General features: G+C 34.2%; 1 pseudogene across 1 annotated transcript; it reads right to left on the reverse strand.

The window, feature by feature from the left end:
• Nucleotides 1-12,207: 12,207 nt before the first annotated feature.
• Nucleotides 12,208-12,806, reverse strand: LOC308635036 (transcription factor BTF3-like; annotated as a pseudogene). Its single transcript has one exon. The product of its transcript is annotated as a transcription factor BTF3-like (transcript).
• Between the last annotated feature and the right edge of the window lie 4,332 nt (nucleotides 12,807-17,138).

Here is a 17,138-nt window from a genome sequence, read left to right on the forward strand (position 1 = left end):
AAACACATAGTTTCCAGTTTCCCAAGGTGGTTGTGTTTTAAGTTCCCACCAGCAAGATACAAGAATTCAGTTGGTTGATATCCGTATCCGTAGTTGTTATTGTCTGCCACTCTTTATCTGTTGCCTTTCTAAAAGTTGTGTTTTACTATTCCAATGTGGGTTTTATTGACATTTCCCTGATGATTATAAGAATTATGTTTTTTTCCATGTGCTTCTTGACCATTCATAGATTTTCCTTAGTAATACACTTGTTTTAAATTTTTGCTCATATTTTCTGAGTTGTTTGTGCTATTATTATGTTATAAAGAATTGTATATATTTACATAAAGGTGTTTTATCTGATATGGCTGTGCAAATATATTTTCCAGTTCGTGATTTGCTTTTTTCAGATTAGAAAAGCAGCAGCTTTTAATTTTGATGAAGACAAATTTATTTATCCATTTTTTTCTGTTTGTGCATTTCAGGACTTAAGAAATCTTTGCCTACCTCAAGTCCATAAACATATTGTCCTATGACTTCTTCTAAAAAATTATAGGTTTAGCTCTTACATTTATTTCTATTATCTAAGTTTGTGTCTGATGGTAGGAAAGAGTCAAAGATCTCAGTGTTTTTCTTTATGGATATTCAGTTATTCCAGTACCACTAATGAAAAAAAAAATCCTTTTCTTATTGAATTAACTTGACACTTTGGTCAAAAATCAATTGATTAAACATGTGCAGGTCTAATTCTGGCTTTTCTATTCTGTTCTGTTGACCTCTTCTCAGCAATTTGAGAATGATATGTGTTGTGGTTTTCTTTTTGTTTATGATGCTTGCCTGCTTGGATTTCACTAAGCTTTTTTTGGATCTGTGAGTTTATATGTTTCATCAAAATTTAAAAGTTTCACCAATAATTTTCAAATTGTCCTTCTTTCCCTCCCCATATCTGAAATTTCAGTTACATGTATGCACAGATTACTGAAGCATCGGGGTTCGATTTGTTTGGTTTGATTTTGTTAGTCTGTTTTTTCTCATATCCATTTGTGGTAGTTTCTGTTTCTATATCTTCAAGTTCTCTGATATTTTCTTCCTCAATGTCTAATCTGCTGTAAATTCCACCTAGTGAATGTTTCATATGTTGTATTTTTGGTCTCTGGAATTTTCTCTTTGCAACATCCATATATCTCATTATATTCTTACTTAAATCCTTGAGCTTATGGGGTACAATAGTAATAGTACTGTTAATATTTTTATTTGCCAATTTTGTCACATTAACATTTCCTGTTCTATTTCTATTGACTAACTTTTCTTCTAGCTATGGGTCACATTTTCTGCTTTCTGTGTGTCTGATAATTTCTTATTGGATGCCAGGCATTTTTTGTTGTTAGTCTCTGAACTTCGTCATCTTCCTTTAAAGTGTGTTTGACTTTGTTCTTAGAGATATTTAAATTACATGTTGATAAGTTTGTTTTCAGATTCATTTTTAAGCTGTGGTAGGTCATGTAGGTTATCTTTTAACCTATAGCTAATTTATCTCTATCATAAAGAATGAACTTTTGGATATGTGTACTAAATGCCTCAGATGAAAAATTAAGATTCTATATTCTGGCTGATCAGAACTCAAATATCTCATAAGCTCTGTGTAAACTCATCTTACAGCTATATATTCATTTTTTTACCTGATCTCCTGGGTTAATATCCTATGCACACATGTGTTATTACTCAGTAAAGCCTAATGAAAAACCCTCTACAGATTTTTGGAGATCTTCTTCAGCTCTCTAGAGATATTTTCCACAACTTCCAGCTATCTCAGCCTCTCCAAACTGTGATCTCTGTCTCTTCAACTGAGCTAGACCACCTTCCTTTCCTTAAGATCTATCTCCCTGATTCACTTCCTGTGTTTCCAGGAAGAGAGCTTGAGTAATTGCAGGACTCAACCCAAATGTTTCCCTTCTCTCTGTTGTCACCATGTTGCTCATTTTGCAGCATCTGAAAACAGTTTGTGTTTGTAGAATTTTAATTAGAAGCAGAAATTCCTCAATCAACTTTTTTTTTTTTTGGTACCAGGGACTGAACCCAGGAGTGCTTTACCACTAAGCTACAGCCTCACCCCGATTTTTATTTTGAGACAGAGTCTCACCAAATTGCTTAGGGCCTCACAAAGTTGCAATCCTCCTGCCTCAGCCACCTGAGATGCTGGAATTATAGGAGTAAGGCAACACGCTCAGCAATCAATGGATTTTTTTTTTTAGTTATTAAGCCAAACTTAAATTCTGAATATTCAATTTGGTCATTATGTATTATTTTTGTTGTTGTCACTTATCAATGGATTGTATTTCTAGTATTTCATTTGGTATCGTTGCATATATTTTCATAAGATAATTTACCTGTAATTTTCCTTTCTGTTGAAAGACAATCCTCTGTTGATATCTTAAGTTCCTGGCCTTCAGAGAAAAATGTATATTTTCCTGGCAAACATCCTCTCAATCTGTAGTTTATCCCTCCAAAAGATTTAGAAATGCAACTCTTTAGAGAAGTTCCAGGGTAGAAATAAACTCTCTTCTTTCTCTCCCTTGAGGAGATTTGCTTATAGTCCAGATAATGATAATTCTCTCTCCAGAGGAAAGAACAGGCAGATGTGTCCCATAAAATCTCAGAGACTTCTAACTTTGGCACTGGTAACATCTAGACTTCACACCTTTTCCTGTGGGGATTGAGGTATGGTTAATCAATACCAGATGATACCAGGTGTTTTGTCTGGCCAGATTGCTTTTTTTGGGGGGAGCAGGGGTTGTGAGCAATAATTATCTGTTTCTCTGACCTGTGGATCTTGTGTTTTTCTGTCAGTGCGTGTGTATAAATTTGTGGGTCAAAGTAGGGTAAAATCTCAGGTCCTTCACAGTTTCTTACCTAATCCTTTCCTAACTTAATGTTCTTATTATATATTAGTATCCAGATTATGCTAGCTCCACAGAATGTTTGGGGAAATATTTTTTCTTATTTATTCTCTGGAAAAAAGTTGTTAAACATTGGCTTATATTTTATAAAATGTTGAGAAGAATTTTCTAAGTAATTATTCTGGGCCTGAAGTGTTTTGTTGTTGTTGTTTGTGAGGTGTGACTTTACACATTCAAATTTCTTCTAATACATGTGCTTGAATCTGAGTATTTTCCACTGAACTGCCTTCTGTTTCACTTCTTCATGTAGCTCTGTGTAAAATTTTTAAAAGTCATCTATTAATATTTTATTGGCTCTTTCCTTACCAAATTCTACTCCTGAAAAAAAATTTTCCCTTAGTAGTATCTAGAAATTCTTTTAGATATCTCACATGTGTTCATTTAAAAAAAAATCTCCATTCCCATGTAAAATCTGCCATCTTTTCTCCTTTACACTAGCCCCATATAAAGTTGTCTGTTTCCTATGCTATTAAGGCCATGCCAGAGAAGACATGCCCAGTGAAAAGAACTGGGTGCTATATTATGGCAGGTGGTAAAGCTTCTGTCCTATTGTTGCCAAAGCCCCTGGCATCAAGCCTTTGAATTTGACGGTACTAGTTATGTTTTCAAAGTCCTATTTATATTTCAGTAAACTTACTCCTTAATTTTTCAATTTCTTAAATTGACAAGCATATATATTTATGGTGTATAACATGAGGTTTTGATATATGTAAGCATTGTGAAATGACTAAATCAAATTTTTTATCCTGTATCATTTTTGTAATAAGAACACTTAAAATCTACTTTTTATCGATTTTCAAGTATACAATATATTGTTATTAACCATATTGTTAACAGTAGTCATCGTGATGTACAACACACTTTTTGAACTTGTTCTTCCTGACCAGATAAAATTTTATGTTCTTTCATCAACATCTTCCTGATTCCCTCAAACCCAGTCTCTGATGACCATAATTTTACTGTTTTTAAGAGTTCAGCATTTTCAGTGTCCACATACAAATGAGATTGAGTGGTATTTGTCTTAATATGCTAAGATTACACTTAGCATAAAGTCCTCCAAATTGATTCACGTTGTTGTAAATCATAGGACTTCCCCCTTTTAAGGCCAACTAGTATCCGTGTGTGTATGTGTGTGTGTGTGTGTGTGTGTGTGTGTGTGTGTGTGTGTCTCACATTTTCTTTATTCCTTTTATCTACTGATGGACACAGTTTGATTCGAGATATAGACTACTGTGAATAATGCTGGGGCAAACATGAAAGTGTAAATATCTCTTTGACATTAATTGTATGTAATTTATATAGATATGTATTATTTTTAACTTTAATTATGATATTACACATTCAAATTCTTCTAATAAATATGCTTGAATCTGAGTATTTTCCACTGAACTGCCTTCTGTTTCACCACTTCATGTAGCTCTGTGTAAATTTTTTAAAAGTTATCCATTAATATTTTATTGGCTATTTCCTTACCAAATTCTACTCCTGGAAAAAATTCTCCCTTAGTAGTATCTAGAAATTCTTTTAGATATCTCACATGTGTTCATTTTTAAAAAATCCAAGTTGATTCACGTTGTTGAGAAAATTTTTCTCAACATTTTATAAAATATAAGCCAGTGTTTAACAACTTTTTTCCAGAGAATAAATAAGAAAAAATATTTACATGAAAGCGTAAATATTTCTTTGACAAATTAATTGTATGTCATTTATGTAGAAATGTATTGTTTTTAACTTTAATTATGATATTTTTGTCCTCTCACCCTAGAATTTTGGCATCAGTCCCTAGAAACAGGTTAGAGAACAAACCAAATGGCAACATCTTACATGCTCCTGCTACAATAAGTAATAATCACTTGTATGTGTTCATGTGAAAGTGTATATGTGTATCTGATTAAATAATTTAGGTGAGGAAGATAATATAATTTCTTTAAGTTCCCAAAACAGGCTGTTGACCCATTTAAATTTCTGTATATCAAGAGACAGATGACCTGAGGAACTACAGATCCAAAAAGTCATACATTGGTATTCTTTGTATTCATCACAGCAGTTGCCAGAAGACCTCATGAACAGTGGACCCTTAATAAAGTCATTAAATGAACAAGTAAATGCTGGTAATAATAGTCAAGTCCTCTACCCCAGCTTAAATAACCACTAGAGAAGTTGCTCAGAAGTCATCCACATTATCCAAAATGCAGGAAAACAGAGCCACTGAACCATAACATTTTATCAGTATGTTCGTTCAACAAACACCGATATACAGATTGTTATAATATTGAAACTATTTCCACGTTATTAGGTACATAACCACTGTCCTTTATTCTATGGGTAGCTCCAACACCAATGCTGTACTTGCCCCCCCCAAAAAAAATAGTGCTTACCCTAAGCCCAAGCCTCCAGACATCCCTGTCTGAACCAACCAGCACCACCTCCACCACATCCATGCACCATACCCAGCACCAACACTGCCAGGGACCTCTAGCAGCCCAGGCAGGTCCTATCCCTGCATGTTCTCCCAGCTAAAGCAAGCCTGTACTTGACTAGAGGATGTGGTGAACCTGCTGGTAGTGCTGGCACCTCAGTGAGCAAATGCCCCATGTCATCAACACCCCCAACATTACCACAGGTTGAAACACCCCTAGAATTACCCTCCAAAGCCACTGAGGGAGCTACAGCCAACAGAAGAGTTTACATCTAAGAAAAAGAAGAAATAAGGAGAGTAGGCAAGTGGCCAACATAGAGGACCAGAATAGATGATGGCCATGTATTGCAAGTGTCACAAACACATTGGGTACTATCACAATCAGATGATGGCCCCATGGCAAATAGAGCCTCTGGGAGAGATTTGAGGCAGTGAATGGATTCAGGGTACCCCTTTTGAATCCTTATTGAAATTCACCGTGGGCAAATGAAATTAGTTTGTTAAAAATTCATTAAATGCCTATCTCTTGTGTGCATTTCCACTTTGATTTTATTCATAAATAAAATTACCTTGAGAAAGTACTTTGTATGTTCCAGGCACCATTCTAAACTTATATTCACACACTCCATAATTATGTTTAATACCATCAGCAAAGGCAGTAAAAGGTTCATTAATATATACACCCAAGCATCCTGACAACACAACCATGCTCAACTATACTATACCATCTTGCTTCTTTTCCTAAGAATTAGGCTTGACTTAATCAAATATAACTTTCCAATATATTTTTTGTGACTCGGTACATAATAGAGATATTTAAAAGTCAAAAGCTGGGCTGGGGATGTGGCTCAAGCGGTAGCGCGCTCGTCTGGCATGCGTGCGGCCCGGGTTCGATCCTCAGCACCACATACCAACAAAGATGTTGTGTCCACCGAGAACTAAAAAATAAATATTAAAAAAAAATTCTCTCTCTCTGTCCTCTCTCACTCTCTCTTTAAAAAAAGTAAAAAGCTATGAAATAATTAAAAGAAGTAAAAAATGTTGATGGATCTGAGTTCAACAAAAACTAAGAAGAAGTTTTCCATCATGAACAGTACCATTGATGTTAAGAGAAGTTCTCTACTTATGTGAACTATAAGTCACTGGAATGCCAATTTAATTGGGAGAAGTTGCGAGATTCTGACATTGTTATAGACAGGAAATGGTTAATTTCTCCCAGACGGATCCTTTGCTGGCCATCCTTACAGGAAAGGAACTGGCCTACCACAAGGCTCCATGATAACCAATTTGGCCCAGTGCTTAAGGCCAGCAGGTAGGGTATCTGTGCTGTTGGGCCATTTTTCCTGCAGCATGAAAGCCTTGCATGTTTGTAAATAGGTTTATTACAGTATGTACCAACACGTTCTGGGATTTAAAAATGTGTAGTGTGGATATGTTAACCAAAGAAAAACTGCTAAAATCCAAGTGGAGGTAATAGAAATGTTCCTCTTTAGATTTTTACTTTGGTTAATTCGAACCCAATTTTAATCCACATTAAAACCATGGGGCTTATCAACAAGTTATGGTATATTTGAACTGCATTGATATGTTTAGAGTCCATGTGATCTTCATGTCTTTATATAAATTTATACTTTAAATGTCTTATTTTTTCCTAAAATATAGACAAATGGGATGCATCTGTGAATTTTTCGATTAATTGTAGGATACTGTGCTCTATGTTCAGAAATATGTTAACCATGGCTATAAATCACCTATTTAATTCAAGAAAAAGGCTTCAATTAGATTTTACTAGTAAGATGGGTAAGTTCTTTTTCACAGTTCTCCACTAGCACTACTAGTACTCACACATGCACACGTGTGCCCGCACACCCACGTTGAAGTGAGAAAGTCAGTTCTATTTTATCTCAGAAAAAGATCCTCTTGTCTTAATGAGCTGGGATGATTGGATGACTCTGAAAGAACCTTTCAGCCACTGCCAAGTCTTTGGGAAAGTGATGAACTTCAAGGGAGTAAAAGATGCAAGAGAACCAAGTACAATAGATGAATAATGTATCATTTGGTTATTGTTTTAATTATGGTTGATTTTATAGGTAAAGCTACTCAAAAATTATTGTAACTTGCAGACTGATATGAGAAACCATGTATTTGTACCTGTGCATTTGCTATGAAATCTTCATCCCTAAGAATACTAAATAATGGCAGTTTTAAAACCTAACAATTATTGAATACTTAATATTTGTAGGCACTGGACTGTACATTTTAAGTGCAGAATTTTATGTAATACACACGTCTTTATTTGGTAGCTACTAAGTCCATTTTATTTATTATTAACCTGAGGTTTAAAGAGGTTAGGGAAATTGGTGAAGCTAACAGTTTGTTGGAGAGCTGGAGTTTTAAGGTTTAAATGTTTAACAGTAAAGCTCTTACTCTGCACTGTGCAACATTGCCTCAAAACATAAATTCAGAGTGTCTTAGGTGAACTAGGAGTTTTCACAAAATATTGTACTTAGTTCTCACAATGACCTGTCTGAGCAGTGTGCACATTTTGTATTGATTGTATCATGCAGTCCAGACAAAAACCCAGGGCTGTGGCTAGCTGCCTTTATTTCAGTCTAATTTAAAATAGAAAACTTGTCAAATCTAAACATTGTTACCATAACTGACAGATAAAATTATTTACATTTTTAACAGTAGCCATGGAAGGAAAAAAGGTCTCTGTCCTAAACTGCAACACATACTTGAGTATATATAAAACACAGAAAAAAAAGTCTAAATTTTTGAAAAGATAGATACTTTATCTTCCTACTGTGAGATATTTTAAAGGTAAAATGGGGAAAACATTAGCAAATAAATCTCATAACTCTTCTGGTAGTGGTGATTAATTTCAAGGCAGAAGATTTTTATAGACACATCCATGATAATAAAGTCAAAGTAAAAATAGAGCAGCAATTTTTCAAGTTTTGCATTGCACTAGAATTTTAAACATTTTCAGTATGTCATTTATTGACAGATGTTACTTTGCCAGTTTTCTGAATTTTTAACAGAAAGGAGATGATAACATCAGGGACATCCATCAGCTTACTTTATGGAACTAACTGCTAAAATAATCTTTTCAAAGTCATTTGTAATAGTTTGTTAGAGCACTCGACACTGCTCTGAGGATTGTTGAGACCAATGGTGATGATTTAATTAATCAACAGGATCTTAATATATATTAAATATGCCAAAGCAATAGTTATCATCTGATTATTCCTGCTACACAGATATTTGAAAACCAAAGAGCTTTTTCTTTGACTTTTTCATATATTTGTTTTTCCTTCAGAATACAGTTTTATCAGCAGCATACTTAACTTGCACAAATACATGCTTCGCAAAAATAAATAAAACAAATGCAATTGAAAAATTTTAGACACTATAAAATTATATTTTGCATGCTCTTTAATATATACATAATCATTGCACAAGGCTGTTTCTATAAACTTAGAACTATACTTTGTGGAAGAGGTAAGAAATTTTCTAACATCATGTTGATTCCATGTGAATTTTGCAGACTCCTGTTTAAGAAACTAGCCCTCTGTCAAGTATGGCATAATGGCATTCAAAATGGAAACAAGCAAGATTTTTTTTAATCTTTTAAAATTAAGATTAAATTCCAATTTTTAAACCTTGATATTTATCCTGAATTGCACAAGTTTCTCCAATAAACATTCAAATTGAGTGATACATAAATAAACACACAATTTATACTGGCCACCAGATCACTTTGGTAAGAAGAATCAAATGACTTGTCTCCAAATCATTATAAGTATAGTGTTACTCTCCATTCAAAAAACAGAATCGCTGACTATGACCTTGGATCCTGCTCTCCCATTCTATTCTTTTGCCCATAGAATGTGAATGAAGTGACATTTAACATCTTTAACCTTTAAGGCAGTCCTAAAAGCATTCCACGCCCTCCTGAACATCTCATGGCACTAACAAAAGGTGGGACACCTTGCATCTAGAGACATTGATTTCCAGCCTGCAACCTCTTACCCTTAAGCTTTAACAGTCTCAGAAATTGCAAAGAAAACAATATAAAAGCACCTCCTAGATTAGCAGACCATTACTGGTCCTCAGTACTTCGGCAGATGAAACCTCCTTGATCCCAGACTATAAAAACGCCTTCTGAAGGCTGTTGAGCTCCTCTTTGATTCTTGGCCCAAGTCTTAATTTTCTCACAGTGTGAGAGCTCTGTATTTCATTAGGGATATCATTTAAATCCTTGTGTGCCCCTACTTGTTTTAGTGGGGATTCTCTTCTACAGATTCGTTTGTATCTATTTTGAAGGTGAATAGTGAGTAATCAAAATGCATTTTTAAAACTTGTTGATAATAAAGACTGAGGGTCCTTTTTTTTTTTCCGGATGAGGTCCAATGATCTGAGCCTAAATTTTTCTCATTCCAGCCTGACACAATTACTTCATAGTGCATCTTTAAGTTAAAAATACACCTATCAGAGTTAGATTCAGAATCTGCTCCACTGTTCTCAGTTATTATTGCACTTTCTAACCAAATTTATAAAATCTCAAATGGTGATTATCACATCACAGATTCTTTCACTCCACATAGCATAAATAATATTTCAAGAGAATTAGGGTCTGTATGCAGGAGGATGATTTCAGGTTATGACTAAGGCAAAGGTAACTGCTCTAATTTTTATGTTTAACCAACAAGGAATTGTAAAGTTTCATACTCAAAATTATTTAGTCAAACCCCCCAGTGCCTTGGGGTTTAATTAAGCTCTTTTATAAAAAAGATGGCATTCTAAATTACTCTAATTATTCTAAAGTAAATACATTTATTTTATGGGTTTGGTTGAGATAAATATGTACATGTGCTTAATCACACTATTATCAGACCTAAATGAACATTGACTTCTACAAATCTATCAAATCTTTACTTTATGAAAAATTAACTTTGTAAAAGACTTTATTACAGAAGTGTGTTCATTAGTAGTGATTTGATTTGATTCAGATAAATACCCAAAATTCGACTTCCTGAAAAGTGGTCCCATACAAAGGGGGTACACAGAAGGACAGCATTTGATTGCCAGCTGAGGGAATCACTGCTTACAGGATTTCTGGTGATTGGAGTCTTCATTTTCTAATCAATTAGAACAAAGATAATACTCTGTTTTGTGAGGATGTTGAAAGATTAGTAAGAAGATACATGGACAGAACACTTAAAACATCACAATTCTCAACAATGTTTTTTATTTACATTCCTAGTGAAAAAACGAACAACACTCTCTCATATACACAATCATATATTTATTTGTTTTGCAAGTATTTTTGCAAAATATTTTGAGACTTAGAGAATCATGTAGAATATAGTGCAAAAGTAATAAAAATGTGTATAATCAGAAAGAGGGATAAAAATAGACTCTATAAGTAGAAAAGATCTTGAGAAAATTTTAGCAAATAAAAGTAGACCTTTTGGTCCTTGAAGTCAATTACTAAATTTAATCACTCACTTTTCTCTGACTTTTCTAGTAGGCAACAGGGATTAGAGCAGAGAGGAAACATGTTCAGACAGAACCCAAATTGATCGTAACACTGAGTATCCTGCTTGTGTCAGAGAAGTATTGTTTTTCCTCATGCAGAGATCTGATAGAAGTCTCTCAAGTGAGTTTTCTCATAAGAAGTGTTAAAAGATAAAATGGACAGACAATATCCATCTCAGTAGATAAGGATGGTAAGTGTTTATAGAAACTATATTCTGAAAATGCTGCAATACAAGTCTAATAAACTAAAATATAATATACTTTGCAAAAAAAATACCCTGGAAGAAATTTTACTGGGCAAATCATAAAATAAAGAAGCATAAAAGGAGAAGTGTTCCTATGTCTCACATTTCTGATATATCTAATGAAGAAAGTGGTTCTAAAATTATTGACTCAAGGTGGCTAACCTAAATTCGTGAACAATAATATTTCTATGAAAGGAAAAAATAACAATGTCAATAATGCTAACTGAAAAGGGAAGACATCAAGAAAGGAAGAAAATACCATATCTTGAGTTGATTGGTAGTCTATCAATTTCTCTGGATGAACCACGTGAAAAGAAATAAAGGCCAAATTACCACAACCTGGAGACCTGAAGGCAAGGAAGCCTTATTCAATGTATTCTAGCAATCATGGTGCGTTTAAAATTTTTTAAATTCATTAATTCTCTTTAAATGTTTATTCACATAAAAAATGTACATTTCTGGTTTCTCAGTTGGCAATGGTCCACTGAAGCTGCATGTCCAGTGCTTCTTCTGACCTGGACATGTGACATTGAGAAGAGGCTATGTCATTGTGCCTGTGCTATACTTCTTCATATTATCAATTTAGGAGAACAAATATCATATTTTTTCTTATCCTATCTCCCTTTCAAAAGTGAGAAGATGACAGATGAAGGAAAACAGTAGTTTGTCTCAAGAAAAATTAGAGACTTTCTTGGTGAAAGTTAAAGATGTCCACATATTTAAACATGTTTAGGAAACAGGGCCTGTACAGAATATCAGGTCTACTCTTAACTCTGGTTCCATAGTATCTGATAGCATTTCTTTCTTTTCTTTCTTTTTTTAAAATAACCTTTGTTTCAATCTTTATTCCCAGGTTTCTTAAGCTTAATTAGCTACAAAGAACAAATTGTATATAAGCAAAACCTGGAAAGAGCTGCAGTGTCCAATGGGCTTGGGCTTAAAAATATTAGAGATCTAAATTTTATCAGATTCATAAAGAAAACAATTTTAAAAAGCAGTCATAATATAAAATAGCAGCTCCCACTAACTTCTTCAAGTTTATCTTCTTCAGAAGTTGATCAGTTCACTTTGTCTCATTCTTAGAAGCTTCACAAAAATTCTCCACAAGATCTAGAACTTCATCATCATCATCCTCTTCAGTAGCAAGTGGTGCTTTTCCATCCACAGATTGTTTGGGCAGAGCTTTAGCCAGTCTCCTTAAACTAGTAAGACAGTCTGCACCAAAATATTTTAAGATGCTGGGTAGCATTTCTGTGGTTGCTTTGTCTCCGCATGGCCCGTAGTGGTGAAAGTGTTTGCTACCAGAGACACCTGAACTTTAGAGTTGTTAAAGTGGATCCCTGTTCCTTGGTTTGTAAACATATTCACCTCTTCAATACCAGAGATATTGTTTATCCCTAACTTCTTTAAGGAGAATTGAAGTTTTGTTTTTGTTTTTTGTTTTTTGTCTTTTTTTTTTTAATCATCTGTGGTAGCTGTTATATAAACCATCTTCTTTCTGCAAGCAGTTCTTTTCCCACCAATGCTCAATTGTGCCTGCAGTTTGGAGAGTTTTTCCTGGTTCATGATAGTTTCTTTCATCTTGTAAGGGCAGAAATAGGACCGCTTGGGGGACTAGGGTTGGTGCTCAGGGGGTCTCAGGCAGACCAGCTGAGATTAGGCACACACTCCTGGGGACGCAAGATGGCAAGCTACCTGAAGGCTTTTCTGTTCTACATATATCTTTATGTGATAACTCACATAATACAAAACACTATACTTTGGATTAACATCTGGCATTTACTTCATGTGTCCTTGAACACCCAAGAAAAGAACAAATAGTACTCCCTAAAGCAGTATTGAAGAATAAGCTGGGAGAGAATAAGAAACTATCTCAAAATCTGAAAATTCAACTAACTTTCAAAAAATTATGGGCACATAATATTCTTTAAAATTCACCTGAATGCAAAAAAACAATTTATAGTTTTTTAATCACATACAAATATTAGATTCAAATGGGACATGTGCATATGTGTTTAAAAACACTCATATTGGGCTTCATAGCCTTTTAGCAATTACAGTAGTGGAGTGAACAAGAGGATTAGGGATGTATTATTTTAATGATATAATTAAATTTGTTAATATGAGTTTGTATATGAATTCTATAGCAAAGACTGAAACTTGGCTAAATAGTTAAACCGGGTCAACAGAAGACAGTTTTTATGGTTAGAAAGCAGTGCATAACAGAGTGACTGTTATCACCAGCTTTTTTGTTGCTGTGACCAAAGGACCTGACCAAAACAATTATAGGAGCCAGAGTTTATTTGGGAACTCACAGTTCTAGAGGTCTCAGTTCATAGATAACCAACTCCATTCCTCAGTGTCTGAGGTGAGGCAGGATGTCATGATGGAAGAATGTGGCAGAGGAAAACATCTGGGAACATGGTACCCAAGAATCAGAGGGAGAGCTCCATTCAACAAGGACAAAATACATACCCCAAAGGCACACCCCCTGGAACCCCATCTCCAGCCATGTCCTCTAGTCCTCCCTGCCTACAGTAACCATCTAGTAATCTCCAACAGGGGATTAATGCACTGATTAGGTTAAGGCTCTCATAACCCAATCATTTCACTTCTAAACCTTCTTGTATTGTCTCCCACATGAGCTTTTGGTTATACTTCATATATAAACAATACCAGTGACCTTGATATAAATTTACATGTCATCTTGATAGAAGTTAAGGTCTTTGTAACACTTATGTCAATCAATTGTTCTATTATTATACTAAAGGCAACAGACATACTATGAAGGATAAAGCAACAAAAGTAGAAAAATAAGTCAGGGTATAAAGTAAGCTCCCATTAGAAGGAAATGTATTTACTTAAAATCAGGAATTGAATATTTATTTAGTCCTTGTAGACAAGAGGCAGGACTTGTCATTTTACATCTGTTAACTCATTTGAGCTCCTCGGTCCATCTGTGAATTCGATTTATTTTCTCTTATAATTTTGAGACACACCCAAAAGGGGCAACTGAAATATTTTGAATGACAGAAAGGAAATAACCATAAAATTCATAAGGAAGCTTGGCACACAGCAACACTACCACAGAGAACATGAAGGATACCAGTTTCTTATTCAGCCAATTTCTAACTTGTACAAATAGTTCTCACTATTGTTGACCAACTCTAGACTTGGTGGGTGTGGGAGGTTGCTCAGGCAGCAGAGGCAACACTTGGAGCAGGAAAAAAACATACTTCCTGCCTTTTCTCTACCAATATTATCATTTTTCTGGGATAAGACTTAAGACATTTATTAAAGCCTTAATAACAAGACTAAGATCCTTAATTAACTGCTCTATTCGATGACATGTAACTGCTCTATTTTTTCTTACAATTTTGGGAGACACAGAAAAAAATTTTCGTGTTGGGTTTGATTAAACAAATTGTGCAACTTTTACAATAGATCCAGTTTCAGTGTAAATTTAGCCTTAAGCCCTGTGACTCCTGAACCGTCAACTCTACAGAGTAAAGACTCACTACAGAGTAAGGCTAGCATGCAGTATAGACTAATTCTGTAGCAGGAGAGGCTGGTGTTCAAGTCTAGATTTTCTGCTTATCAAAAGGTTTACCTCTGTAAATGAGAACAATAGCACTATTCCATAGGGTGATGTGATAAAATTAAATGAAATGATCTGTGTCAAGAACATGGGAAGAATACATTATAATGTTACCAGTTTGGTTTTCCCATTTTAAGTGATTTAAAGAAATCACCACTGAGCGCATGCACGAAAGCATGCGCACGCTAGAAATCTGGGGGAATAAACTCAATCCAATGCATATTAATAAGTACACTCTTATCTAAAAAAAAAAAACTAATTCTAACCCCATCCTAACTTATTAATTGGATGACTGCAAGTGGCTTAAACTCTCCTAGTCTCATTTTTCTCATACTTTCCAAGTTCCTTCTTTTCAAGATTAAAGGAGCTTTGTGACAGAGTAGACCAAAATAAAATCTTTTGCCATTATTATTCAGTGTGTCATTATACAATTTTCACCCAAACATTCCTATTAGAATACTCAAGATTGAATTTGTATCATAAGGAAGATTAAAATACATAAAGGATTATTTTTAAGTCTTTTCATGGAATGTTATTACTTTAATAACAATCTCTATGATTTAGATAAATAAATTTAATAAATTGGAGAGACAACTTATTTTTTATTTGCCAAATTATTGTCATTTGGTGAGCCATGTGGCCTTTTCTCTTGAGTAATACTGTTATAAGTGTTACCTAATGATAACAAAAAGAATCATGATGTTAAAAGTATTTAGGAAAATGCTTGTTGTCACACATTGACACATGGAGAGAGAAACCTTTCTGATACTTTTTAATGATGCAAATAAAAGAATCATTTTTCCTTTTGAGTCCCACTCAGACATGAGCATATCTGAAAGCATGGTAGATGCACTTTTCACCTGGACTGCAGAATAACAATGACTTATTTGACCACAAAGAATATAAAATCGCTAGTATATTGTTTTGGCTATTTCAGAAAGAACCAAGAAGGCTTCAATGAACTCCAGCATTGATAGATTTTTAAATCGACAGCTGGTTAACATTATCAGAATGAATCATGGAAGACAAGTGACAGCTGGATCGGAGCCAGAGTGGCCAAGAGATACCAAAGATAATTTCTGTGTTTTTAAGCGAGACTTTTTTCAGTGCCTCTGACCTTGTGCTACATACGTCTTAATTAAGGCGACAGGTAGTGTGATAAAAAACAAAGTACAATTATAATTTAAACCCAAAGGATCTGAACAAATACAAATGTCTTAAAGGTGGTATATTTTCCAACCAGAGCAAGGCATCTACTCTGCCCAAGAGCTCTTGACTAAATGCTGAACCTGTATAGTATTCTACTTAAAAACTGTTTAATATTTTTTTAATAAGGAATAAACTGTCTCTGTTTTTGTAGTCAAGTTAAAACAAGACTCTTACCGATAAATGAGAGAGGTAAAGCCACAACAATCTTTACAGCTTTAAAACCAGTAAAAAAAAAAAAAAAAAAAAAAAAAAAAAAAAAAAAAAAACCTGTTTTATGCTTCTCAGCCTAGACAACAAAGTTATGAGAGTTTTTTTCCCTTCAAATTTAGTGTAAATGTCTCCACCTGACATAGACAAAGCCTCACTATCAAACAGGTGCTGCTGCTGATGTTCAACACCTGTGGTTTCATAGCCACCAACAAAGGAAGACAGAAACTTCTGCTACCTACACACCTGTCAGATGGGTGGACGCCTGTAACCTTCTTCTCTTGATGGGTCTCCACAAGACAGAAATGGAAAACAGCGCTCTTCAAAGGGTGGCTCAAAGAACAGGCAGGTAAAACCGTTCTGTTCTACAAAGTTTAAATCCTCATCATAGAGTATAACTGGTATTAGGCTGGGAAGGAGATTTACATTAATAGAAACAAAGAACTTGCAATTGCTCCTAAACAAATAGATCAAAAAAAAAATAAAAATAAAAAAGAGTCAGATTACTAAAAACACCAAAAGAAATTGAGTTCTTTTTTGAGCAAACTAATGACACTTCAGAGTATGTCTGATATCTAACTTTTATTACTAGAAAATGTAGTAAGTATAAATACAGCATATATGTATTTTTGAAAAGAACATTTTTGAAAGATAAGCATAATGTATACAGAGATTAAATATTTGCATACCTAATTTAGTGCCTGTTCATTCATACTCTTTTAAAAATAATATTCAATTGTTTTAATCCTCTTTTTTAAGTGCTGAATTGATAAATAGGCAAGTCATTAAGAAATGAACAGATAGAGCATCTATTTGGGAAATATTTAATCAAGCAAACTATTTAAAATACAAGAAAATAAAAACCCTAATAATATTTCAACTTGAAGTATCATAATATAGATAAACCAAAATATTTCTCTTAATGCCACCATGTCAAATAAATAGTTATATAACACGCATTACATCATTGGAACTCTGCA

The sequence above is a fragment of the Spermophilus citellus genome (assembly GCF_964194105.1).
Source record: "Spermophilus citellus genome assembly, chromosome: 16".
Classification (NCBI taxonomy): domain Eukaryota; kingdom Metazoa; phylum Chordata; class Mammalia; order Rodentia; family Sciuridae; genus Spermophilus; species Spermophilus citellus.